The following is a 7,814-nucleotide window of genomic DNA, read 5'->3' as shown; positions in this document are numbered from 1 at the left end:
CTCGGTCGGGGGGGGGGGGGGGGGGGGGGGGGGGGGGGTCAGGTAGCCCCCTTCCTCTCTGCCTCCCCCCAACTTCTTCCTCCTGCAGCCCTTCCCTTCGCCCCTTACTGTCAGACCCTGTTCTCCCCAAGCACATGTAAGTGAGAAGCAAATTTGAAAACAGTGACCTTAAAAAAGACATACCTATGACAATTTACATATAGTATCCAAAGACTTCGTTCATTCAAAATTGATGCATTTCCCCTTTTTTGAAACTGCTGCAAGTTCTTTTAGCACAGATATTCCATAAACACACTTTTAAGTAGAACTTCTGTATCTACTTATATACAGAATCATAAAAACATAGAAGATGAGAGTTAGAAGGAATCTCAGGAGGTCATCTAGTCCAACCCCCTGCTCAAAGCAGGACCATCCCCAACTAGATCATCCAGGCCAAGGCTTTGTCTAGCTGGGTCTTATAAATTGCCAAGGATGGAGTCCACAACCTCTCCGTGTCACCTGTCCCAGTGTTTTATTACCCTCCCAATGAGAAAATTCTTCCTAATATCTAACCTAAACTTCCCTTGCTGCAACTTCAGAGCTTTGCTCCTTGTTCTGTCATCTGCCATCACTGAGGACAGTCTGGTTCCATCCTCTTTCGAACGTCCCTTCAGGTAGCTGAAGGCTGCTATTAAATCCCCTCTCCTTCTCTTCTCTAGACTAAATAAGCCCCATTCCCTCAGCCTCTCCTCATATGTCATGTGCCCCAGCCCCCTCACCATATTCGTTGCCCTAGTACAAACTACGTATTATAGTAATCCAACGCCAAAACGCTCAAGGTTTACTGTATAGTTCATTGGGCTGGGCTCCAGCAGAGTCGAGTATTTCAAGCCATGGTGACCCCACAGCTCAGTACTACTTAGTATATGTGTAATCCAGACACCCCCACAAAAGATCCAGGTGCTAATTAACCCCCAACTCATGACTGGAATTGGGTGTTCTTGTCATGAGTCCTGGGATCCTCCAAAAATGTATATGCAGATTAGGTACAGGACAACGTGGTTCTTCTTTACTGCATGGGCAGCACCCGACTAATACGCACCAGGCTGAGAAGACAGAGGGGCAACAGAGGGACTCTGGGTGAACTGTTTGGGGCCCTGCTTGGTGATATTTTCCAGGCATTTAAGGCTGATGAAGAAACAGGAATCACTAAAAAAGGGAAAGAAAAGGCACAGCTTCAGCCCTGGGAGTGAAGATGAAGTCAAAATGTATTCACTGTAGTGGATCACCACAATTTCAAAGAGTCGGTGATCTTTCTGCGTTCAATGGGCACTACTATACATTTTATTCAGGTGGGCTGCCCTAACTTATCCTTATGGCAGGCTCCCATTAGTATTTCCTCTTGGCTAAGATCAAGTGATCAGCTGAAAGCCTGATCAATGCCTTAACTGCAGAGATAGGGAACAATGGAGCATTAGGGTGTAAGGAGCAGAGGAGGGAAACCTGAAGCTCAAAACAATAGCAGTGGTTGCAAATAACCAGGATGCAGAGAATGAAATTAAGAGCAGAAAAGACAGTCTAGAGACAGACAGAAAACAGACAAAGGTGAAGAAGTAGAGAAGAAAGATGAAGAAGATGGGAGCAACAGTGGAAGTGGCAACAATGATAGAGGTAGCGGCGAAGAAGGTAACAGAGAGAGGAATAATGCCAAGGGGAAGACAGGAACAGAAGAGAACAGAAGATAGAGCGGGAACAGCAACAGAAGGTACAGACAAGAAGCAGAAAGCAGGAGAAGCATAAAAGAATGGTGGCCCACCAGGAACGGCACAGTGGGAAGACAGAAGATGCACTGAGAGATGTCAGGGAGGATCAAAGATTGTGGATAAAAGCAATATTAATCAGTGATGGGATGCAGATGGGATCGATTCTAGGAACTCACATCTGTTTATCAAAGGTACTGCTGAGACACTTGAGATGCAGATGGAACATCTGACCAGTCTCATTGCTTCCCAAAACAGAAAGACTTGGGAGTTTCCTTACTGGAGCAAAGAAGGGTATGAAAACTTTTGGAATAAACATGCAGAGGAATGTGGGAGGGAGGAATTAAGAGGGATAAAGTTTATAGTAGGGGAAAAGTCAAGGAACAAGTAACTGTAGTAAGAATGTATATGGATTTATTAGAGGCAGAAGTGGATGGAATTGCATGTGCAAAGAGGAATGCGTATGGAGAAGGTGCGGGACAAATGTATTTGGATGAGGTCAGGGAGGGCACTAGTTGTGTGTGTTGAGAGCACATAAGAGGAGCCTAAGTGCAGTGCAGCACCTCCCATCTGTGATCCAACTGGGGCCCCACTGGGGTCTTCTATCATACCATGGGTACAAGGCAATGCAGCAAATGCAGCAATGAGGGGCATCTGACCACACATTCTGCCTTCATGGTGTTACAGATGTGAAGCGAAGGGGCATAGAGCTGCAGAGTACAAAGAGTACTAAGATGACCAGGTCATCCCCCCCCCATCATGATCCCTGACGGTCCCAGGGGAGGCGCAGCCAGACCCAGGGTTGGAGTGGACCTAGTAAGGGACCTCCTGGTGGGACTGGACATGTCCAAATCAACAAGTCCTGATGAAATCCACCCCAGAGTGCTGACAGAATTAGCAGAGGTCATTGCGGGTCCCCTGGCACGGCTTTACAAGCACTCGTGGTGCCCTGGCGAGGTGCCAGAGGACTGGAAGAGGGCCAATGTGGTCCCCATTTTCAAAAAAGGGAGGGAGGACCCAGGAAACTACAGGCCTGTTAGTCTTACCTCAGTCCTGGTGAAGCTCTTCGAAAAAATTACCCAGGAGCACATCTGTGAGGGACCAGCATGGGAGTGTATGCTTAGGGGCAACCAACATGGGTTCATCAGAGGCAGGTCCTGTCAGACCAACCTGGTGGCCTTCTATGATCAGGTCACTAAATCTTTGGACGCAGGCATCGCGGTGGATGTAGTCTTCCTGGACTTTAGAAAAGCCTTTGACACTGTCTCTCACCCCATTCTCATTAAAAAAATTAGGCTACTGTGGTGTCAATCCCTACGTGGTCAGATGGGTCGCTAATTGGCTGGAGGGCTGTACTCAGAGTGGTGGTGGACGGGTCTTTTTCAACCTGGAAGGATGTGGGCAGTAGGGTTCCCCAGGACTCGGTCCTCAGGCCTGTGCTGTTCAACATCTTCATCAGCGACTTGGACAAGGGGGCAAATAGCACCTTGTTCAAATTCGTAGATGACACTAAGATGTGGGAGGAGGTGGGCACACTAGAGGGGAGGGACAAGCTGCAGTCAGATCTGGACAGGTTACAGAAGTGGGCGGATGAGAATAGGATGGGTTTCAACACTGACAAGAGCAAGGTACTACACCTGGGGAGGAAGAACCGGAAGCACATCTACAGGCTGGGGAACTCCCCTCTCGCCAGCACAGAGGCAGAAAAGGATCTTGGAGTCATTACTGACTCAAAGATGAACATGGGCCGCCAATGTGGGGATGCAGTCAGAAAGGCTAACCGCACCTTCTGCATCCACAGATGCATCACGAGCAGGTCCAAGGAGGTGATCTTCCCCCTCTATGTGACCTTGGTCAGGCCCCAGTTGGAGTAGTGTGTCCAGTTCTGGGCACCGCACTTCAGGAGGGATGTGGACAACATCAAGAGGGTCCAGAGGAGGGCCACTCGCATGATCAGGGGGCAGCAGGGCAGGTCCTATGAGGATAGGCTACGGGATCTGAACCTGTTCAGCCTCCACAAGAGGAGGACAAGAGGGGATCTGGTGGCCATCTATAAACTGGCCAAGGGAGACCAGCAGGCAATGGGAGAGTCCCTGTTCCCCCAAGCACTACTGGGAGTAACAAGGAACAATGGCCATAAGCTGGCAGAGGGTAGATTCAGGCTGGATATCAGGAGGCACTACTTCACAGTCAGGGTGGCTAGGATCTGGAACCAACTTCCAAGGGAAGTGGTCCTCGCTCCTACCCTGGGGGTCTTTAAGAGGAGGCTAGATAGACACCTTGCTGGGGTCGTCTAACCCTAGCATTCTTTCCTGCCTGTGGCAGGGGGTCGGACTTGATGATCTGCTCAGGTCCCTTCTGACCCTACTAACTATGAAACTAAGAGTCTATGTGGTTGGAGAGTGATCATGGTTAACAGCAGGGGACTTCACCTGCATAACAGAAGTGGGTGACAGAACAGGGGAAGGAGGAGATAGAACTTTAGACAGTTCATCCAGATCGTTTCTTTCCACTGGGGTCAGTTCTAGTTAAAACTTTCTCCCCCGTCCACAGATCTCTTAGTGACTCTTCTTTTATTATATTTGGTAACAATCAAGAATTGACTATGTGTTTGTATCAAAAGAAATACAGATAACGAAGAAAGAAACCATAACTGGGACATTTAGTGATCACTGGATGCTGAAGGCAGAACTAAGTCTTGGTAAGAGCTCTATAAGAGAAAGGGGAATATGGAGGTTAAATGTTCAGCTGCTACAAGATGAGAAAATGTGTCAAGTGTGCATGAGACAGTATGAGGGGTGGAGAACACTGAAAAAATATTTTAAGGGTACCAGAGAACGGTGGAAGACAGTAAAGAAAAGGATGAGAGAATTTTTCAAGGAAGGAAGGTCTAAGAATCATGGGGAAAAGAACGAAAGAACTGAGAGAGCTACAAAAGACAATGCAGGAGCTGCTAAAGGAAGCCACAGAAGGAAAACAGGTATGAAAAAGACTAGAAGAAACAAAGCAAAAGATAGAAAGCTGGCTTACAGGAAAGATGAGAGAATGGTTTTAGAATAAGCACCCTGGGTGGGAGAAAACAGAGCAGTCCCAAAACTTTTGGGCCAGAGTGAAGACAACAAAAGGGAGAGCTAATAACAGGACAGGAAGAACATGGTACCTGGGTGGAAAAGTAGGAGGTGGTGTTGGAGGCAACAAGATTTCATGAAGAGCTGTATCAGAAAGAGAAAATGAAGGTTTTGCTGAAAGAGACTGAAGAGAAAGTAGAAGAGGAGGAAACAAAAGAGGATGGAGGAAACGATAAGCTTAAAAGGATGCAGAGGAATGCTTAAAATCTGTTAAGAGAGGGAAATCAGGAGTAGACAAACTACCTATGGACTTTTACGAGAAAGTTTGGGCATGGGCAGGGAGGGATATAGTGAAAGTTTTTGAGGAAATAGAAACAGGAGAGGCAAGGAAAGATTTTACAAGAGGCATTGTGATTTTACTCTAAGAAAGGGGAAAAGGAACTCCTGAAAAACTGGAGACCAATTATACTTCTTAATATGGGCTACAAGTAGGGATCTACCTAAATTGCAACGGAAGTATGCTGCACAGAGGGTCTCTTAATCTTGCTGTTTTAGCCACGCAGCACCCCCGCTGCTGATTGGTAGAGGGGCCCTGGCGGTCCTGCCACTAGCTCCTGATCAACTGGAAGGCAAAAAACAGTTTTAAATATGCTGTGGTTTTTGCCTCCTGGCTAATTGGAAGCAAGGAGGGAGGCCACTGGGGTCCCTCAGCTACATCAGCAGCAGGAGGAAAAAGCTAAAGCATATTTAAAACTGCGGTTTTTGCCTCCTAACCAATCAGGAGTGAAAAATCACAAGCAACAGGGACACTGGAGCCCTGCTGCCAATCAGTGGCCAGGGGTGAGAGGCACAGCAAGAAAAGCAAAATTAAATGGAGCGCTGCCCAGTGTACTTCCGGCACAATTTAGGTAGATCCCTAACTATAAGTTAATGGCCAAGACGCTGGCTTTGAGGATGAGCAAAAACCTCCCAAAGATGATACATGAAGACCAAGTATAAGCAGTACCATGTGGAAACATCTCCCAAGTGATCAGAATGATCAGAGAGATGCACCATCTTACATTCAAGAGAGGAAAGCAAACAGTTTAAAAAAAAAACCCTATATTTTGCAAAAGCATATGACAAAGTAGATCATGATTACATATTCGAGGTGCTAGAAAAATAGGGTTCCAAGAGAAGTGTCTAGGTTGCATAAGATGACTCTCCACTTCTCTGTACAGTAAAGTCCAAATTAACGGGCCTCTAAACATGGCTTTTAAAATCCATACAGGGGTTAGACAATGGTGCCCCCCATTGCCACTACTATGTGTGTGTGGCATGAACAGTTAGCACAAAGAATATGAAAAGACAAGGTCATAAGCAGAGTAAAAATACTGGGAGAGGTATTATATGCATTATACATGGATGATATAAATCAGGGGCAGGCAAAATACAGCCCACAGGCCGGATCCAGCCCACCAGGCCATTCTACCCAGCCCATGGGGCCACTAAAAACTTAGAAAATTATCTGCCTGTGGCTGCCTGTTTAAGCTCACAAGGTGACAGCAGCGGCAGGACCCAAGGCAGCAGTAGCAAGTCCCGCCTGACCCCACCTCCAGCCCCCAACCAGAAGTCTCTGCCTAGCGCCAGTGATTGCCCCAGTCTATGAGGGCTGGACCAGGCCTGGCTGGTTCCTGCTGTGTTCTGCGGTCCCAGCCACACCCCACATATCCATACACACACCCACCCACATGGGTCTCCCACCCCACATACGCACCCACAGCCCCCACATGCACTCTGTTTCTCTCGGTCTTACCACTTTCCTCAATTTCTTATGATCCTTCAGGATGTCCATCCCTACTTTCCCTGTTTTCTACCTCTGCATGAAACTTTCCATCCTGATGTAAATGAGAGTTGCCACACCCATAGACACTTTAAAGAAGTCTGGTAAACTCCACATTTCCTCAAAATTGCAGCTGCGTGAAATTGGGTGATACGTGCTGCTTTTCCTTCTCACTCCATTACCGCCTTGCATAGTGTGCTTATGTATTTCGCATACACAACCAGGCCCAAGTTCAGCAGCCCCCCCTCCCACCCCCATCTCTCTTGCTTTGTACAGTTCAGATCGAGCCAACCTTTCTTTTTTGGCATTCCAGAAGAGCGCGCACATTTCCCTCAGTACTTTTGATATCTGCTGCCACATTGGTGGAATTACAATTCCCATACACAGGATAATTGGTAGTAGCACAGCTTTAACTGAAGCCACTTTTCCAGCAAAGGACAGTGTCCTTTCGGACCACAACTAAAGTATTTCCCATCACATTTTCCTTTGCTGTATTACCTTTCTCCTCAGTGTCCACTGGGATCCCTAGTGCTCGGATTTCTCTCTCTCATTTGAAGGCCTAACTTCTCCAAGTCCCTCCAGTTCCCCACTTCCATAATGGTGCATTTTGATCTATTTAGTTTAGCCCCCATCACTTCTCCATACTCTGATGTATGTTTTAGCACCCCTTCCATCAAAAAATCTGTCTCTAACTACTACATTCATATCAAGGGTGGGCAATTATTTTGGCTGGAGAACCATTTCATGAGTTTCATGAGCTGTCAAGGGCTGCATGGGTAGCCCTGCCCCGCCCCCTGGTTGCCATCTTGGGACCAGAAGTCCTGCCCTCTAACCCCTAACCTTTGCCACTGGAAGTCCCTCCCCTTTCCCCTGGAAGTACTCCTTTCAGCAAGGAGGTTTGCCATCTTGGAACTGGAAAAAAAAAAAAGACAAGACAGACAGAATGGGGCCGATGAGAAACTTCATAGAAGGACAAATGAAGGTGTGGGGAGTGGTGGCTTGTATACAACCAAAAGGAAAATGTACTGACCTAGTGTGGATGGTTGTAAAAAATATCTTGGTGATGAGAAGTGCGATACAGAGAGCTTATCAAGCTCATCAAGATGTCCAAGGGAGTGGTGCAAGAAAGAAGAAATGGTGGGAATATGTGTTTTGGGACTGTACATATGCAAAGGGGGGATGGGA

The 7,814-nt window shown here is 47.2% G+C and overlaps 1 protein-coding gene across 11 annotated transcripts in view; it reads right to left on the bottom strand.

Moving 5' to 3' along the window:
- The window catches only part of PRKCZ (protein kinase C zeta), a 223,187-nt gene that overhangs the window by 139,084 nt on the left and 76,289 nt on the right, over nucleotides 1–7,814 (bottom strand). The window lies entirely within an intron of this gene.

This window comes from Alligator sinensis, unplaced genomic scaffold (assembly GCF_000455745.1).
Source record: "Alligator sinensis unplaced genomic scaffold, ASM45574v1 scaffold366_1, whole genome shotgun sequence".
Lineage (NCBI taxonomy): Eukaryota > Metazoa > Chordata > Crocodylia > Alligatoridae > Alligator > Alligator sinensis.
The sequence above is the reverse complement of the archived record's forward strand: the minus strand, read 5'-3'. Positions and strand labels throughout refer to the sequence as shown.